Raw genomic sequence first — 20,005 nt, 5'->3', positions numbered from 1 at the left:
TCATTGACTCCCTTTACATGTGGTAATTAAGCACCAGCAATAACCCCGCGGGTACAGCACATTACGGCCATATACGGAGATGACACGGCCTCTCTGCTCGCTGCCTTGTTACGGTGCACCCCTCCGCTATGCGCTTGGTATGGTCCCGGGTATAAATGCGCACTGCCCCGCCCCCTGGACGCTGTAGTGGCAGCTGTCGGCTGTGAGGTGCAGCAGTCATGGCTTCTTGGAGGTTTCTCAGCTCCTCCGTCGTGCTGTGTCCCGGAGTGCAGGGACCGTGTGCCGCAGCAGACCATGCGTCAGAGCAATGAGCGCTGGAGGTGGGTATGACAGCCATGGTGGACAGTGGCCGCCTCCTGTGTGTGGTGTGAGGACTGCTGTGTATTACTAGGTGTGAGGCTGGAGTGTGCGGTGTCCCCTGTGAAGGGCATAGGACGGGACAGTGTACGTGACTTTGCAGCAGTGTAGTAATGTGCGCCGCCCATCAGCACGTACTCACTGCTCCAGTGACAGCAGGTGACACCCAGGACTGTGACCGTGTGCACGGGGTCTGCCAAGCCCCTGCACAGGTTACACTTCCACTACTGTACCCTCTGTACAGACTGAATTGTCACACAGCTCTGCTGGCTATTGTCCTCTGTTATCAGCCACTTTCAGGTCACTTTGTTTTTTCTTTGTAGTATTCTTGCTATGATCTGTCCTTTTTGTGTCTTTTCTGTTTAGGTATCCCCACTGATGAGGAGTAGGCGACGGGCCTGGAGAGGAAGGTCCTGAACGCTTTGAAGAAGGGAGAGGTATATGACCTAATGAAGATAATTAAGACTGAAATGTACAACTGGGGACGCTAGAGTGCTACTCCCCTCCATTAGAGTGCTACTCCCCTCCATTAGAGTGCTACTCCCCTCCATTAGAGTGCTACTCCCCTCCATTAGAGTGCTACTCCCCTCCATTAGAGTGCTACTCCCCTCCATTAGAGTGCTACTCCCCTCCATTAGAGTGCTACTCCCCTCCATTAGAGTGCTACTCCCCTCCATTAGAGTGCTACTCCCCTCCATTAGAGTGCTACTCCCCTCCATTAGAGTGCTACTCCCCTCCATTAGAGTGCTACTCCCCTCCATTAGAGTAGGTCTAGGACCAGGCTGAGCCATGTTCACACACTTATATCTTACTCCTTGTGTTTACTGTTTGTTTTTGTTTTTTTTTACAATTTTCTTGTATTGTGCCAAGTAGTGGACAAACCCTCCTTACTATATCCCTCAGTGTAAAATGGAAACAAACTCCCCTCCTGTGCGGGTGCCATTCTAGCAATGTGAGTGCTGGGTCTCCCTGGTCTCCCATGATATTTGTATACCGTGTGAGTGCTGCAGCCAGTCTGCTGCTAATGGGCCACTGTTCTCACACTTTCCTCTGATGTCCAAAGTTCATCTCCAGGAAGTGTGAGCGAAGCAGCCTGTTAGCGGCTGCTGATTATTCCATATGGGACCGGGAGACCTATTGCTGACACTGTTGGAACGACGCTGGTGTGAAACTGGAGTTTGTTTTATACCGGGTAATACAGCCTTTAAGAAAGGGGTTGTCAAGTCTTGGACAAACCTTTTAATATCCTTGTGTGTTTAGAGGAACAAACATTGGCTTTGCCCACTTCTCAAAGTTGTCTAAGCTGGCTGGGACACACATGTGTCAAGAAACTATTTGCTTTCAGCAACAAAAAGTTGTGCAAAAATGTAGCGAGATTCCAGGTTTTACAGTAGAAACCTGGTGACACTTGATGAGTCTGGGACAAAGTGAAACTGGCTGAAGAGGGGTCCCCGTCTTCAGATGCATCTGTAGGTCTTGTGCTTGTGATGTAAAGTTTGGGTCCTGGTGACATCCCCTATACTTTATTGGTGTAGCTGCTAGTCACACCCCGGTGTATATGGGGCATTATTAGTGACCTGCTAGACAGTCTAGCCACAGGGAACACACATCTGGTCACTTCTGTGTTCTGTAGTCATGCTTCCCAGGTCCTATTTCTTCGCGCTTTTTTATTTAATCCCTTATATAGCGCCTTTAATTCCGAAGCACTTTACCGACATTATCACTGACCCCATTGGGGCTCATAATCTAAATTCTCTATCAGTATGTCTTTGAAGTTTGGGAGTAAATTAGATGAAACCCACGCAAACACAGGGAGAACATACAAACTCCTTGCAGATGTTGTCCTTGGTGGGATTTGAAGCCAGGACCCTATTACAGAGTGGGGAACTAGGAGAAACTGGATACTTTTTCCAGCGTATAAAACAGGATGGGATATGTAGTCTAGGAATGATGGCCGTATCCACAAATAGGCATGAGAAGAATTTTTTTATTATTATTATTTATTTATTTTACTATGACCTAAAAACTAACAGGCAGGTAGTTGCTAACTGTCTGTCTGTGCCTGGTGTCTGTCTCTGCCAGCACAGAGCGGTCAGACTGCTCCTGCTGGCGATTCAGCGGCTTCCACGGACGTCTTGTCAACAGAGCAGCTTCTTCTCTTCTGCTCTGTTGACAGCCAGCTTCCTTTTCCCAAAGTAAAAATAAAATGGCCCTGGACAACCCATTTAATGATACTTTGGCAGCATCGTTTAATAACGTTGTTCTACCTTGCTTCTCACTGTGAAGGACTCCAAACATCTGTCATGTGGCAACAACTCAAGGGGTAATGCCACCAGATTACTTTTTTTACGTTCTTTCTCATGCACCCTCTCCACAGGTCCTCAGTGCATATGGATGTCATAAAGCAGAATGGGGTGCTAACCATGTACCCATCACTTTAGACATCATAGTGGGGAGGAAGGGTTTCTCCTGCTGTTGACATACCTGGCCTCCATTACATTGATCACTGCTGGCAGGAGTATTATAATAAGTTTGTCCTACGACAGCTTCTTTCCAGACCTTATTATAAGATGGTGGTCTTGCTTCAACACACGGTAAATAGTGCAGGTCTGAGATTAGGCAATGTACTGTATAGCTGTGCATGGGATATATTGTGCTGATTTCAGTGGATCAACCATGTAAGTACAGCAGTGCCTATCATGAGTTTCAGGCCTTGTTCCAGTTATTCCTTTGTTTCCAGGAGAAGTAAAGCAAATGACCGACCTCTTATACAAATGTGGATTAAGGTCAAAGTCCATAATGAGTCCTTTGCAGGAATCTCTCAGTGTATCTGGATTCATGACAAGACATTGCTAAATTATTTTGTTCAGTGTCTTTAAATAAACGTTTGTGTTCTTTACATATACAGGTGCATCTCACAAAATTAGAATATCATCAAAAATTTAATTTATTTCAGTTCTTCAATACAAAAGCTGAAACTGATATTATAGTCATTACAAACATAGTGATCTATTTCAAGTGTTTATTTCTTTTAATGTTGATGATTATGGCTTACAGCCAATGAAAACACAAAACTCATTATCTCAGTAAAGTAGAATAATTAATAAAAAACACCTGCAAAAGCTTCCTAAGCGTTTAAAAGGGTCCCTTAGTCTGTTTCAGTAGGCTCCACAATCATGGGGAAGACAGCTGACTTGACAGATGTCCAGAAGGCAGTCACTGACACAATCCACAAGGAGGATAAGCCACGAAAGGTCATTGCTAAAGAAGCTGGCTGTTCAGAGTGCTGAATCCAAGCATATTAATGGAAAGTTGAGTGGAACAAAAAAGTGTGTAGAAAAAGGTGCACAAGCAATCTGGATAACCGCAGCCTTGAAAGGATTATTAACAAAAGACCGTTCAAAAATTTTGGGGAGACTCACAAGGAGTGGACGGCTGCTGGAGTCATTGCTTCAAGAGCCACCACACACAGACGTATCCAGGACATGGGCTACAAGTGTCGCATTCCTTGTGTCAAGCCACTCATGACCAATAGACAACGCCAGAAGCGTCTTACCTGGGCCAAGGAGAAAAAGACCTGGATTGTAGCTCAGTGGTCCAAGGTGGTGTTTTCAGATGAAAGTAAATTTTGCATTTCATTTGGAAATCAAGGTCCCAGAGTCTGGAGGAAGAGTGGAGAGGCCACAATCCAAGCTGCTTGAGGTCTAGTGTGGAGTTTCCACAATCAGTGATGGTTTGGGGAGCCATGTCATCTGTTCGTGTAGGGCCACTGTGTTTTATCAAGACCAAGGTCAGCGCAGCCGTCTACCAGGAAACTTTATTGCACTTCATGCTTCCCTCTGCTGATAAGATTTTTGGAGATGGAAATTTCATTCTCCTGCAGGACTTGGTACTTCTGGCAGTGTGGACAGGTGCCAATACCTGGTTTACAAACAGTATCACTATGCTTGATTGGCCCGCAAACTCGCCTGACCTTAACCCCATAGATTCTCTATGGGGTATTGTCAAGAGGAAACATTTTTCAAGCTGTTATAAAGTATTCTAATTTACTGAGATAATGACTTTTGTGATTTCTTTGGCTGTAAGCCATAATCATCAACATTAACAGAAATCAACACTTGAAATAGATCACTGTTTGTAATGACTCTATATAATGAGTTTCACTTTTTGTATTGAAGAACTGAAATAAATACATTTTTTGATATTCTAATTCAGTGAGATGCACCTGTAAGTGGTATAACACTTACAACTCATTTTGTCTTTTTAAGGATCCTTTTAATGTCCTCAAGCCAAAATCCTATGCAGGAACCAAAGAGAATCCACACATTGTGCCACCAGTCAATAAGCAGAGACTTGTGGGCTGCATATGTAAGTTTCTTTGCTACACGTTTCATTTCAGTGTAAAACTTATAGAAAGGGTGATTAACCCCTGAAAGCTGTACAGATTTGTCATGAGCACATGTCACTTTGGGCTGTGTGCCAGATATGTACACCATGCCAATTAACCCATCAGATACCACAGTCAATCACAACAGCAGCATCTAAGTGGTTAAAAGGGAGAATACTCCCTCTTTAACACTATCTGCTCATCGCGATTGTAATCGTGGGTGCCAATAGTTTGCATTGCACCCTGAGGTCATCAGATGACCTCGGGGTACAGTGGCCTGTTGGACCCTCTTTATGGCAGTGTCTAACAGACTGAGTCAGTGAACATCTAACAGGTCTCATGCACTGTATTGTGAGTACTACGTGAGTACTGCAGTGTATGGGACCAGGAATTGGTGAGAAATGTTCATGTTCCACAGTGGTACTAGGTTAAAGTAAAAGGATTAAATAAAGTATAATTACTCTTAACTTTCCCACAAAGAAAAATCCCCCACCTAGCTCTTGTGGTAAATAAGTTTCAGCTTCTAGAATATGGCAATGCAAAAACAAATTAATGTTTGTAAAATATTGTTTTTAGTGTGCAGAAGTAGCAAAGCATAAAGAGCTAAAACTGGTATCCTTATAATCATACTGAACCAAACAATAAATCATTCTTACTACTAATAGCTTTTACCACACAGTGAACCACATAAAAATATATAAAACCAATAACTGAATTGCTGTTCTTTGTTTTTTTGTTCATCCTGCATCTGTGTAAAAAGTGATCAAAAGAATGTTCTGTATCCCAAAATGGTACTTAAAAAAGGATCAAACTCCTCCTGCAAAAATAAGCTCTCGTACAGCTCTTGGCCAGATAAGTTGTTGCTCTCAGAATGTAGACCAAAATTTTTTTTTTTATAAATCTGACATCGCTGTAAATGTATTGAACAGAATAATAAAGCAGTCTTATCACTTATACCACACGAAAATTGCGTAAAATTTAAAAACTATTTTACTGCTGTTTTTGTTCATTCTGATTCCCAATAATCTGAATAAGGCTCGGTTCACATTTATCCTGCGCTCTCCACTGAGCACTTGCGTCTGGGTTTCAGTGTAAATTCCCCAAAAAATGTGATTCAGATAGAACCCCCAACTGAACCACTCGCTATAATGAGGCAGGTGGTCACTTTGGACTCCATCTGGTCTGTGTTCCACCAAAGTCCCATCAGTTTAGGTGTCTTTTTAGCGCACAAGTGTGGGTGACCACTGTTCTGTGCATGTCTCAAGATGGATACCACCGGAACAGATGCCAAACTGAGTCCAAAGTGTCTCCACCTGCCTCATTATGGAGAGCGGTTGCATTGGGGGGTTTCATCTAAATCACATTTTTGTAGGATTTACACGGAAACTCCAGCGTAAGTGCTTAGTGTAGAACACAATAATATGATCCCAGCCTTCTATTGAAAACAAGGGATGTCCCCCAAAATATTACCAATAAAACACTAACTTAGACCTGAGTGGAGTTTTGTGCAGGATATCTGTCACTGGAAACATAGGGGGTCCCACATTACTGGTAGAACAAAGACTCTTGAAAAGCGACGGATCCCAACCCATCAAATAAAATCCAGTGAAATCTGTGCTTCCAAATTCCCCTCCTTCTGAGCCCCCCTATGCCTAAAACCACAGTAAGCGGCCACATGTTTGGCATTATTGTAGCTGGGAGAGTGCACTTAACAATTTACGGGGTGTATGTCTCCATAAGCTCAAGCTGGGCACAATATATGGGGCTACTACACTGTATGGGGGCACAATGTATGGGCATTTAAGTGGCAGATTTGCAATTCTCAAGGGGAAAAAAGCCTGGCGTGTATGTTGCAAAGCAAACTCCTGTGGGCCAAAATAGTTACTGCAGCTGTTGATGAATTCATTGAAAGGTACAATTTCTAAAATGGGGTCATTTTGTGCGTTTTTCTATTGACACCTTCGGGGTTTCGCAAATGTCACCTGCAAAATTTGTGCACCAAATAGCGCTCCTTCCTTCTCAGCCCTGACGTGTGGCCTAACAGTAACTTCTGATGACATATGGGGCATTGCTGCATTTGGGAGAAATTGCTCAATAAATTATGGGGTCCAGTTTCACCTAATAACCCTTGTGTAAATGACAAACTTTCAGCTAATAAAAAATGTACAGTTCTACCACTAAAATGTTAGTTCCATGTCCCCATATCGCAAAATTCTGTGAGGCACCTGTGGGTTCAAAATACTCACTACACCCCTAGATGAATTCCTTAGGCAGTGGAGTTTCCAATATGGAGTCACCGGGGGGTGGTGGGTGTTTCTGCTGTTCTGGCATTTCAAGGGCTTGGCTAATGGAGTCCACAATCTATTAAAACAAAGTCTGCGTTTTAAAAGCCAAGTAGCGCTCCTTCCCATCCGATCCCTCCGTGTGCTCAAATAGCAGTTTACACCCCCATATGGGGTACTACCACGTTTAGATATACTGGTCATACACACATCTAGAATAATGTACAAGACCATAAACTCACAGAAATCCGCTCAAAGGGATTGAATCTAGAAAACTGGTATAAAATACAAAAAAATATACTGTATAATTCCAATGGCCCTGCAATCACTCTTTACCTATTTATAGAAGTCCATATATTCCAGCCGCCTAAGCAATGCCTGTTCAGGTTCAGATAGTTGTGTATATTGTTGTTGAAAGTTCTAAGAGAAAATGCCATTATTTTTTAAAATGGTGGATATTGCAGCAGCATGATGAAGTCTGGCACCAATGTGAATTTTAAAGGACTCAGTTTGTAGTTGTACAATAAATTCAAGCACTGAAACATAACCTTTTATCATTTTCTTTCTTCCAGGTGAAGAAGATAATTCTCAAGTTATCTGGTTCTGGGCCCATGATGGGCAGGTAAATCGCTGCCCACAGTGTGGCTCTCACTACAAGGTTGTCCTTTGAGCTTCCACACTGAAGAGGACTTGTATTACTATTGACAGCCATATGTTAAAGTTAAAAAATCTTTTATTAAATACTTGATATATTGTAATGTGTTTTATTTTCATTAGCATTGGTCGTGCATACAGAACAATACTTAAAAAAGCTAACGTTCTCCCATCCTTTGAATTGGAGTTGACAAAGGTCTGTAAGAATTTGGCAGTTTGGATGGGCAAGATGCGTTCTGTGGTCTGGATCTCCACTCTGGCTTCCACTAGTGGCTTCTGCAGGATAAATTATAGGAGTGGTTCGAAACTAATAAGGATTTTAATCCTAAATGTCTTTCTATTGTACTAATCTAATCGCTCTTCTAATTGACTTTAAAGAGGGAACAGCAGTGACTTCTTAGTCTAATTTTTTTTTACCTACTTTGTTTTGATGACATTTTTTGAGAATCCCCAGAATCTCCTGGTTATCTGGGAGCCTTGGCTTGGTCACTGCCGCAGCCCCTGTCTCCACCCTGAAACACGGAGTCATCATTGACATCAGTTTCAGGGGTAGGGTTATTCCCTGCTGTACGGAGCATGTGACGGTTGTCCATTCTGACTCTGTATGAGCTTCCTTGTCACTGTGTAGTACTTTCAATGCACACAGTGTGCTCCCTCGCTAGCCCTAATGGGAAGAGACTAGCCGACAAGAGTGCACTTGGTGTGCATTGTAAGGTGAGGGGACATGCAGAGTACAGCAGGGACTGCCCACCCCCTGAAGCGGATGTTGCTGACTCTTCATTTCAGGGTGGAGATCAACTGTTAAAGGGAGTTTTTATTTAAAATTTTAGATATTCTATTAGAATCTTACTACATAAAGATCTTAATGTTGAGGTGAGTCCGAGAAAAGAATCAGCTGACGGTGGAGTCATGTTGTAGATGATAAAAGGGAGTGTTTTCCTATTGAATTTTTAAACGGCTTAACCCTGTCAGCCATGCCAAGTTGTTGCCTTATCCTTAAAGGGATCGAGCCACCATAAAGAATACAGTTAACCAACCAGAAAAGGTGGAAATAATTTTATTTAGTGATTCAAAATTATGCTTCATTCAAAAGATACCAAACTTTTTTATTTTTTTGAATTCTGCTTTCTGGCGCCCCCTGGTGGTGTTCCATTCCGTTTTGGTAGTGGGTGATCAGCTGGTCGCGTTTGCACAGTGCCTGTCATAAGAGCCCCCCCAAGTCCACACCCGCAGTGTGCACAATGTATTCTGTCACAAGTCTGACAGTCTGCTGTAAGCACAGTGTCTGTGATTCACCCCCCTCCCCCTGCACTCACAGCTCCCCTCCCGGTGAGATGGTTCTGGAGGGGTGAATCACACACTGTGCTTACAGCAGACTGTCAGACTTGTGACAGAATACATTGTGCACACTGCGGGTGTGGACTTGGGGGGGCTCTTATGACAGGCACTGTGCAAACGCGACCAGCTGATCACCCACTACCAGGACATATTGGAATAAAGTCAGGGGGCACCAGAGAGCAGAATTCAAAAAAATGAAAGCTTGGTATCTTTTGAATGGGGCATAATTTTGAATCACTATAAATTACAAAACAATTTATTTCTACCTTTTCTGGTTGGTTAACCAGTATTCTTTATGGTGGCAGAACCCCTTTACCCCCGAGGGTGGTTTGCACAATAATGACTAGGCAAATTTTTACAATTCTGACCACTGTCACTTTATGAGGTAATTACTCAAACGCTTCAACGGATCCCCCTGATTCTGAGAATGTTTATTTTTTTCGTGACATATTGTACTTCATCATAGTGGTAAAATTCCTTCGATATCACTTGCGTTTATTTGTGAAAAGCTCGGAAAATTTTGCAATTTTCAAAATTAATTTTTATGCCGTTACATCAGAGAGATGTCACACAAAATAGTTAATAAATAACATTGCCCACATGTCTACTTTACATCAGCACAATTTTGGAACCAACATTTTTTTTATTTTTTATTAGGGAGCTATAAGGGTTAAAAGTTGACCAGCGATTTCTAATTTTTAAAACAAAATTTGCAAAACCATTTTTTTTTTTAAGGGACCACATCACATTTGAAGCGACTATAAGGGGCTTTTATGACAGAAAATACCCAAAAATGACATAATTCTAAAAACTGCACCCCTCAAGATTCTCAAAACCACATTCAAGAAGTTTATTAACCCTTCAGGTGCTTCACAGGAATTTTTGGAATGGGGAAGAAAAAAATGAATATTTACCAGTACGTCCATCATAACAGCACGACATGAGTTAAGTCCTCTGTTCCTCTAGGGACAGGAAACACATGAGAGGTTAAAAGCCCCCCCCCCCCATCACACCCTCAGTGTTTTTTCTGTCCCTAGCAGGAGAGGACACTATGGAGAGGTTCTCCGAAGATAGAAGTTAGGTGAGAGCCAGGGGGATTGGGGGGGTCTGAGAACTCTCCCCTTCCTTCGGTCCAGAGGCTCCATGCTGATACCCCTTTGCGGGGTCCCTCAGCCAGAAGACCGCCGCTTGCCGCTGTATCCCCCGGACAAGCTGAGCGTTGCGCTATCCCACCGGCTGAAAGGCCGGCGTGCGCTCCACGGAGGAGCGCGGTGTATGGCTTCCGGCGGGAGGCGGAGTCATCAGGGCAAACATCCGCTTTGGAGCCGGCGTGCGTTCCAGGGTGGAGCGCACGCCGAGCGCGGTGCGAGACTTCTGGCCAGGAGGCGGAGTCAGAAGAGCGGACATCCGCTTTGGCCGGCGTGCGTTCCAGGGTGGAGCGCACGCCGGTTCTCCTTCCGGCATTGAGAAGAGGGGCTTCGGCACCCAGAACGCACAGGTGCCCGGAGGCAGTGGTGAGCCTCCAGGGCATTAAGAATAGCGATTATCATTGGGGGCGTGGCTACCACCTGGATCAGGTAAGACCCTATAAAAGGGTACACCTCAGCCACACACACACTGACACCATGGAAGCTAATCCTTCACGGTCAGAAGCCCCTTCAGAGTCCCTGGGCAGTGTGAGTACAGCCTTAGGCCCTTCTCTGGATAAATCAGAGTATTCTAGGACAGATTTTTATAGTAAATCTCCGGTGTCCTTTTATATTTTTTTATGGATTAGGAGAGGGGAACCCAGAGGTCTGGATCTTCTTCCAAAAAATCAAGACGATGTGTAGACTGTAACACGAAGCTTCAGGACTCGTATAAAAAGTGGCTGTGTAAAAAATGTATAGCCGAGGTCCTAAAGGAAGAAAAAACTTCCTTTTTGACGGATATAAGATCTATGATACGTGAGGAGGTCCAGAGTACAGTCTCGAGCCTCATGCCTTCCCGTACACAGCCGTCACACCAAATAGTTCAACCCTCTCCTCGCCAGAAAAGACCTTGGTGGGAGGTGGAAGATGTGTCTGAGGAAGGAGAATATTCAGATTCCGCATCAGAGCAGTCTAGAAGAGGATGAGGATCGCTTCTCTGTTACCCTCACGAGCGAAAGAAATATGTCTTCTCTACGCAACATACGGATGAACTATTAAAGTCCGTCAGGCGTACTATGAACTTGGAGGACACTCAGGTCTCCCATTCCAAACAGGATGAAATGTTCGCAGGTCTGAGAACTCAGAGAAATAGAGTATTCCCTGTAAATGAGCATTTAAAATCAATGATTATGGAGGAATGGGAAGAAGTGGAGAAAAGACTCATTGTGCCAAGAGACTTTAAATCCCGTCTTCCTTTCAATCCGGAGGACATCAAACTTTGGGAGGAAATCCCTAAAGTAGATGTCCCAATAGCGAAAGTGGCTAAGAAAACATCCATCCCCTTTGAGGATTCGTCTTGCCTCAAGGACGCAATGGATAGGAAGGCAGAGAGCATGCTCAAGAGGAGTTGGGAGGCCTCAGCAGCCATAATTAAGTCAAATATCGCTGCCACTTCAGTGGCAAGATCCATGTGCCTTTTGGTTGGACGAGCTGTCAGATCAAATTAGGTCGGACTCCCCTGTAGAGATGCTATCAGACTCTCTTCCCATGTTAAAGCTGGCAACGCAATTCATGGCTGATGCCTCGGCCGAATCGGTCAGATTCGCAGCTAGATGTAGCGTATTATCTAATACAGCTAGATGGGCGATATGGCTAAACATGTGGTCGGGGGATAGCCACTCAAAGAATAAACTGTGCTCAATTCCCTTTTCGGGTGCTTGGGTCTTTGGTCCAGTGTTGGACGAGATCCTAGAAAGAGCATCAGACAAGAAAAAAGCATTTCCCGAGGATAGGGTTAAAAGATACCGGCCCTTTCGTGGACCCCGTCGATCCCCTAAACGTGATTACAGGGGTAAGGGTAAGACGGGGAGATGGTCTTACAGGAAGGGAGGAAAGGACAGAGCAGATCAGGTTGCCTCTGGAGCCCCAGCTAGACCATGACGCCATTGGAGTAGAGGGCAGGCTTCTTTTCTTTTAGGACAAGTGGGTGTCCATTACAAAAAATCAATGGATCCTACGTTCCTTAGGGGAAGGTTTCAAAATAGACTTCTCCCATGCCCTCCCTCGTCGTTTCCAAATCACTCGTCCTCGCTCCCCCGTAGATCTCAAAAGTCTATGGCAGGATATATTAGTCCTTCAATCCCTACACGTGGTGAAACAGGTCCCCCCCTTCAGAGCAGGGTTTAGGCCATTATTCCTCCCTCTTCTCGGTATTAAAACCCTCGGGCAAACGCCGTACGGTTATAAACCTCAAGCCCTTAATCCAGTGGGTGGAATACAAAAGGTTCAAAATGGAAACTATAAAAACCAGCATTCCATTGATAGAGAAGGGATCGGTAATGTGCACCCTAGACCTCAAGGATGCATATTATCATGTTCCAATTCACTCAAATCACCAGCAATACCTAAGGTTCGCTCTAGAGCAGGAGGACACAGTACACCACTTTAAATTCACTTGCCTAACCTTCGGTCTGTCCTCGGCCCCCCGAATATTCACAAAGGTTATGACAGAAGTAGCGGCCTTCTTAAGAACACAAGGGGTTATAATCATCCCTTACCTGGACGATATATTGTTGGTGGCTGAGTCAGTCTCTTCTTCTCGGTCAACAAGAGCATACGATCAAAACCCTGGAATATTTGGGGTGGAACATCAATTGGGAAAAATCAAGCCTCCATCCAAGTACTACAAAAGTATTTCTAGGGGTACTCTTAGATTCCAGTCTTCAAAAGTCCTCCTTGCCCCAGGAGAAAAGAAAAAATAAAACTGGAAATTTACAACTTCGAGAAACTGAAGACCACCTCAATCAGATACGCCATGCGGATGTTGGGACTGATGACCTCAATCATTCAGAGCGTGAAATGGGCACAGGCCCGTTCACGGCCGTTACAGAAGTCGATCCTGTCAGTTTGGAACAGACGACCATCGGGGTTGGACAAGAAAATGAGACTGTCAAGAGAGCTAAAAAACTCCCTTTCCTGGTGGACAGACCCTTCAAACTTAGAAAATGCAGTAGACTGGATCCTTCTTCCTTCAATCCAGATCCATACGGAGCAAGCATAGGAAACGGATATCTACAAGGGATGTGGCCCAAAGAGATACAACACAGGTCGTCAAATTTCAGGGAGCTAAAGGCGTTCTGGGACACTCTTCAAAGATGTCAGCATTTGATCAGAGGAAATCATGTAAAAAATTTCTCAGACAACAGCACCACCATCGCTTTTCTTCGTCGACAAGGAGGTCCAAGAGGGAAAAGGTTACAATCCTTGGCGTCAAGAATTTTCTACTGGGCGGAGAGAAATGTCCTTTCAATATCGGCTATTCATCTAAGGGGGTCCGAAAATGTGGTAGCAGACTTTCTCAGCAGAGCAAAAGTTGGTCCCTCAGAGTGGGAGCTGAATCCGGATGTGTTTCATCAAATCATTCAACGATGGGGCACCCCGTTCATAGACCTGTTCGCAACAAGAAAAAACAGGAAGCTGCAGCCCTTTTTTTCCTTGGACCCAGCCGACAGCCCAGAAGGAATAGATGCCCTTTCTCAATCATGGGGGACAAAACTGGTGTACGCCTTTCCTCCAGTCCCTCTCATCTCAAGAGTACTAAGGAAAATCCAACAGGAGAGGGGAGCTCTTATTCTGATAGCGCCCTACTGGCCCAAAAAGAGCTGGTTCCCTCTGCTACACCGGATGGCGGTGGATCTCCCATTCAGACTCCCAGCCAGGAGAGATCTTCTATTGCAGGGTCCCTTGTTACATCCGAACATCCAATTCCTCCAATTGACAGCTTGGAACCTGAGAGGCGGATCCTAGCCTCTAGGGGCCTTTCCCATCGGGTAATTACAACTCTACAAGCCTGTAGGAAACCAGTAACGTCAGCCATCTATACTAGGATTTGGAAACAGTTCTGTAGCTTTGCAGGTCAGTCTGTGGGAAATTCGTCTCACCCCAATATTCCAACGATATTGGATTTCCTCCAAGAGGGGTTTGATAAGGGTCTGAGGCCAAATACGTTAAAAGTTCATATCTCGGCCCTAAGTGCTTTTTTGGACTACTTCTTAATAGACGACCCATGGATATGAAGGTTCATAAAAGCAACTTCTCATTTAAAACCCACGATAAGGAGTCTAGTACCGCCGTGGGATCTGAACCTGGTGTTGAGGGCTTTATGTAAGTCTCCCTTTGAACCCCTAGAAGAAACATCAGTAGACCTGCTTTCTATGAAATCAGCCTTTCTTGTGGCAGTTACTACAGCGAAATGGGTAGGCGAGATCCAGGCCCTCTCAGTTCTGGACCCATACCTTAAGATTGTGGAGGACAGATTGGTTCTTAAACTGGATCCCTCCTTTCACCCTAAGGTGGTGTCCAGTTCAAACCTGAATCAAGAGATAATACTGCCGTCTTTCTGCCAGTCCTCCAAAAATAAAGGAAAAATCCTTCCATACCTTGGACGTCAGGAGGGCAATTGTTCGGTATATAGAAATCACAGCCCCCTGGAGGAGAGACTCAAACCTTTTTCTGCAATTTTCGGGTGTGAATAAGGGCAAGAAAGCTTCTAAGCCGACTCTAGCAAGGTGGTTGACAAGGACTATCGCCCTCGCATATGAATCTGAGGGGAAGGATCCACCAATTTCCCTTAAAGCTCATTCTACTCGGGCAATCTCCGCTTCTTGGGCAGAGAAAGCTGGAGCGTCAGTGGGCCAAATTTGCCAGGCAGCAACCTGGTCCAATATATCCACATTTAGTAAACATTATAAATTGGATGTATTGTCCAGTCAACAATTAGCCTATGGCCGTAAAGTCCTTCAGGCAGTAGTCCCGCCCTAAATGTTCCATTTCTTTTGATTTGGTATGTCTCCTGTCGTGCCGTTATGATGGACTCCTGGAAGCGTAATTAACGGTAGGAATAATTCCTATTTTTAACTTTTTTTCACAAAAATGTTACTTTAGACCCAATTTTTTTTTATATTTTTGCAGGGGTAACAGGAAAAAATGGCCCACAAAATTTGTTATGCAATTTCCCCTGAGCACGCAGATACCCCATACGTGGGGAAAAAAACACTGGGCGCACGGCAGGCTTCAGAAGGGAAGGAGCGCCATTTGACTTTTTGAATCTAAAATTTGCTTGAATAATTAGCGGACGCCATGTTGCGTTTACAGAGCCTCTGATGTGCCTAAACAAGGGACACCATTTTGGAAATTAGACCCCTCAGGGAACTTATCTAGATGTGTGGTGAGCACTTTGAACCCCCAGGTGCTTCACAGAAGTTTATAACCTGGAGCCGTGAAAATAAAATTTTTACATTTTTCCCACAAAAAATGTTTTCAGCCCCCAGTTTTGCATTTTCATAAGGGTAACAGGAGAAATTGCACCATGTAACTTGTTGTGAAATCTCTCCTGAGTAAGCTGATACCCCATATGTGGGGGAAAACCACTGCTTGGGCGTACGGCAGGCTTCAGAAGGGAAGAATAATTAGCGGATGTTCCCCTGATGTGCTTGAACAGTGGAAAAACCCCACAAGTGACAACATTTTAGAAACTAGGTCCCTCAGAGAACTTATCTAGATGTGTGGTGAGCACCCTGAACCCCCAGGTGCTTCATAGAAGTTTATAACATGGAGCCATAAAATTAAAAAAAATCAAACTTTTTCCACAGAAATGATCTTTTAGGTCCAACTTTTTTATTTTCACAAGGGTAAGAGGAGAAAATTGAACCTAAGAACTGTTGTGCAATTTGTCCTGAGTATGCCAATACCCCATATGTGGGGAAAATACACTGTTTGGGCGCATGTCAGGGTTCAGAAGGGAAGGAGCACTGTGACTTTATGAATGCAAAATTGGCTGGAATCAAGAACGAATGCCATGTCGTATTTCGGGAGCCCCTGATGTGCCTAAATAGTGGAAAACCCCCACAATTGACTCCATTTTGGAAACTACACCCCTCAAGGATTTTATCAAGGGGTAAAGTGAACATTTTGAACCCAGAGGTACAACAGAATTTGATAACATTAGGCCATTCAATTGAATAAGTTGTCATTAGTCTTGAGCGCAAGTGCTCAGTACTTGAGTTTGCATTGGGTACTCAGGTATGCACCATGTATCGCGGGTGCTCGAGTGACATGCTCGAGTCCCCGCCCTGCATGTTTTACGGTTGTTAGACACCCCCCAAAAAAAAGATACGGGTATCGCTCGTGCATGGCAGGTGATCCCAGCAACATTTTTTTTTGGGCCGTGAAGCATATGGGGCAGAGACTCGAGCATGTCACTTGAGCACCCGTGATACTCAGTGCATAACCGAGCACCCAATGCAAATTCAAGTAGCGAGCACTTGTGCTCAACACTGGTCTCCATATCGTCATCATTTTTTTTTTTTTTGCCCGACCCTAACCCTAAAGTTTATTTTTTACGCCATTCCTTGTGTGGTCTAAGCGATTAGATGACTTTATTCTTCGGGTTGGTGCGATTACAGTACAGCGATACCAGATACATAACAAGTTTTTATGATTGACAGCTGTCACACACTAAAAGACGCTTTTTTTGCAGAGACTATTTTTTGCATCGCCCTATTTTGAGAGCTATAATTTTTCCATATTTTGGCCGACAGTCATGTGACGGCTTGTTTTTTGTGGGACAAGTTGACCTTTTTATTGGTACCATTTTCGGGCACGTGACATTTTTTGATCGCTTTCTATTCTGATTTTTGGAAGGCACAATAAACAAACCAGCAAATCCGGAATTGATTTTTTGTTTCTTTTATGCTGTTCAGCGTGTGGTAAAATTGATAAGGTAGCTTTGTTCTTCGGGTCAGTGTGTTTACAGCGGTACCGAATTTATATATTTTTTTTTATGTTTTGACGCTTTTACTCAACAAACTATTTTGTAGAAAAAATATTTTTTTTGCATCGCTTTATTCTGAGAGCTATAACTTTTTTTTTTTTTCCCGGATGATGGAGCTGTAAGGCGGCTTGTTTTTTGCGGGACAAGATGACTTTTTCAGCGGTACCATTTTTATTTACATTCGTCATTTTTATTGCGTGTTGTTCCATTTAAATTAGATAAAGCATTTGCTTGTTGTTTTTTTTTTTTTTTTTTACAGTGTTCACTAAAGGGGTTAACTAGCCAGTTTTATAGGTGAGGTCGTTCCGGACGCGGCGATACCAAATGTGTGCATTTATTTATTTATTTTTTCTTTTTCATAATTATTGATGGGTACATTATATTGTTTTTTGTTTTTTATATTTTTACAATTTATTTTTTTTACTTTTACATTTTGTCCCACTATGGGACGTTCACTTTTTGTAGCCTGATCGGCTGTACAACATAGAGAGCAGGAGCAGCTCCCTGTGTTATGCAGCCTGTCAGCACTGCACAGGGAGAAGTTGTTTTTGTTATGCACTGCGCATGACCAAAGCAACATCCTGCCTCCTGGAGACCCGAATGTTGTCATGACTACATCAGGTCGTCATGACGACATCCGGGACTGGACTTGGACACTGGGAGAGGGGGTGAGTATCGGCGCTTAACTCCGCAATGCTGTGATCGACTTCGATCGCAGCATTGCGGGGGTTAATGTGCCGGGAGCGGTGCGGGTGCGATTGTATCACGCGTAATAGTACTGATTACAGTCTCAACCCCAGAAAACATGCTTTTAATTCTTGTTTCTGCTAAACTGTTTGTTTAGTTTTGAGTAAGGGGCTTATTGTTTTCATGCAATTTTATGGAAAGCAACTGAGACATGGCCTATTTCAGTACTACAGTTTGTATCTAATATCCAATACTCATTTTAAGCCATCACACAACAGATCTACCATATTCTTAGTGAGCTTGCAATTCATGTCTAGAAGAACATCCAGAAAGACAAAATGGTGTAAGTTTATGGCTCTTGCTCTCCTGTAAATTCACAGGGCAGGGTTAAATCTCCTGCTCATGCAATCTAGCAGGGCCGTGTTGGGTCTTCATCTGTCAGACTCTGCCTGGGATCCAGGGGAGAAGACGGGAGCAGTTTATTACTGCTTCAGTCTTCTATTTCACTGACTAAATCGCATTGTGTGATGGGATTGCTGATGCTTCTGTAGGACCCGGCAATCACATGATCATGAGGTGTCTCAAGCATAGCAAAGCTCCTGGATCCTAGCAGACTTTGATGGCTCTGCCAGTGACATTTGTCATTGTAGTGTGCTATTTTATCTTGTAAATGGGGCTCCTATAAATGCCCCAGTTACAATGTAAGAAAATCAATAGTAATAAAAAACTGAGGATATTTTTCATATCTTTAATTATTGTTTAGGGGAACAAATTGTCTAGTGTTTATGTACACTACTCAAAAAAATAAAGGGAACACTCAAATAACACATCCTAGATCTGAATGAATGAAATATTCTCATTGAATACTTTGTTCTGTACAAAGTTGAATGTGATGACAACAAAATCACACAAAAATCATCAATGTAAATCAAATTTATTAACCAATGGAGGCCTGGATTTGGAGTCACCCTCAAAATTAAAGTGGAAAAACACACTACAGGCTGATCCAACTTTGATGTAATGTCCTTAAAACAAGTCAAAATGAGGCTCAGTATTGTGTGCGGCCTCCACGTGCCTGTATGACCTCCCTACAACGCCTGGGCATGATCCTGATGAGGTTGCGGATGGTCTTCTGTGGGATCTCTTCCCAGACCTGGATTAACCCCTTCGCAACCTTGGGTTTGTCGTTTTTACTTTTTCGTTTTTTACTTCCCTTGTTCCCAGAGCCATAGCGTTTTTATTTTTTGGACAATATGGTCGTGTGAGGGCTTATTTTTTGCGGGACAAGTTGTACTTTTCAACGCCATTACTGGTTTTACCATATCTTGTACGGGAAAACGGGAAAAAAATTCCAAGTGCGGTAAAATTGCAAAAAAAGTGCAATACCACAGTTGTTCGTTCTTTTTTTTTTTTACCACGTTCACTTAATGCTAAAACTGACCTGCTATTCTTATTCTCCAGGTCATTACGAGTTCGTAGACACCAAACATGTATAGGTTATTTTATATTTAAGTGGTGAAAAAAAATTCCAAAATTTGGTAAAAAAAACTAAGAAAAAAAAATAGCGCCATTTTCCGAGACCTGTAGCGTCTCCATTTTTCGTGATCCGGGGTTGGGTGAGGGCTTATTTTTTGCACGCCGGGCTGACTTTTTTATTGATAACATTTTGGGGTAGATCCAATGTTTTGATCGCCCGTTATTGCATTTTATTGCAATTTTGCGGCGACCAAAAAACGTAATTCTGGCATTTAGAATTTTTTTCTCGTTACACCGTTTACCGATCGGATTAATTCTTTTTTTATATTGATACATGGAGCGATTCTGAACGCGGCGATACCAAATATGTGTATGTGGGTTTTTTTTTTTTTATATTTTATTTTGAATGGGGCGAAAGGGGGGTGATTTAAACTTTTTTATATTTTTAAAAACATATTTTTTTTTCACTTACTGCATGCTTCAATAGTCTCCATAGGAGACTAGAAGCAGCAGTTGTCTGATAGGCTCTGCTACATACAGGGGACCAGCAGATCCCCTGCATATAGCAGAAATGGTCCTGTGCTATGAGCGCCGACCACTAGGTGGCGCTCATAGCGACGAGATCATGACAACCACAGGCGTCTGCTGCAGACCCTAGGTTGTCATGCCCACCCATCGGGGTCGCCGATGGGCGGGGCTTATGACGCGCAACCCGGAAGCACGCGTTAAATGCCGCTGTCAGAGATTGACAGCGGCATTTAACATGTTAACAGCCGCGGGTGGATCGCGATTCCACCCGCGGCTGTTGCGGGCACATGTCAGCTGTAAGAATCAGCTGATATGTGCTCGGTTCAGTGAGGGC

At 43.6% G+C, this 20,005-nt stretch overlaps 1 long non-coding RNA gene across 1 annotated transcript; it reads left to right on the top strand.

Annotated features, from left to right (window-relative positions):
* Positions 1 to 134: 134 nt before the first annotated feature.
* On the top strand, positions 135 to 7,784 carry LOC141235418 (uncharacterized). Its single transcript, XR_012301231.1, has 4 exons — positions 135 to 320; positions 724 to 794; positions 4,626 to 4,725; positions 7,599 to 7,784. It is a non-coding gene; the product is annotated as an uncharacterized lncRNA (long non-coding RNA).
* The last annotated feature ends 12,221 nt before the right edge of the window (positions 7,785 to 20,005 follow it).

Source organism: Phyllobates terribilis, unplaced genomic scaffold (assembly GCF_046119375.1).
Source record: "Phyllobates terribilis strain yellow unplaced genomic scaffold, ASM4611937v1 Scaffold_659__1_contigs__length_869699, whole genome shotgun sequence".
Classification (NCBI taxonomy): domain Eukaryota; kingdom Metazoa; phylum Chordata; class Amphibia; order Anura; family Dendrobatidae; genus Phyllobates; species Phyllobates terribilis.
Note: the sequence above shows the minus strand (reverse complement) of the source record. Positions and strands in the feature narration are given on the sequence as shown.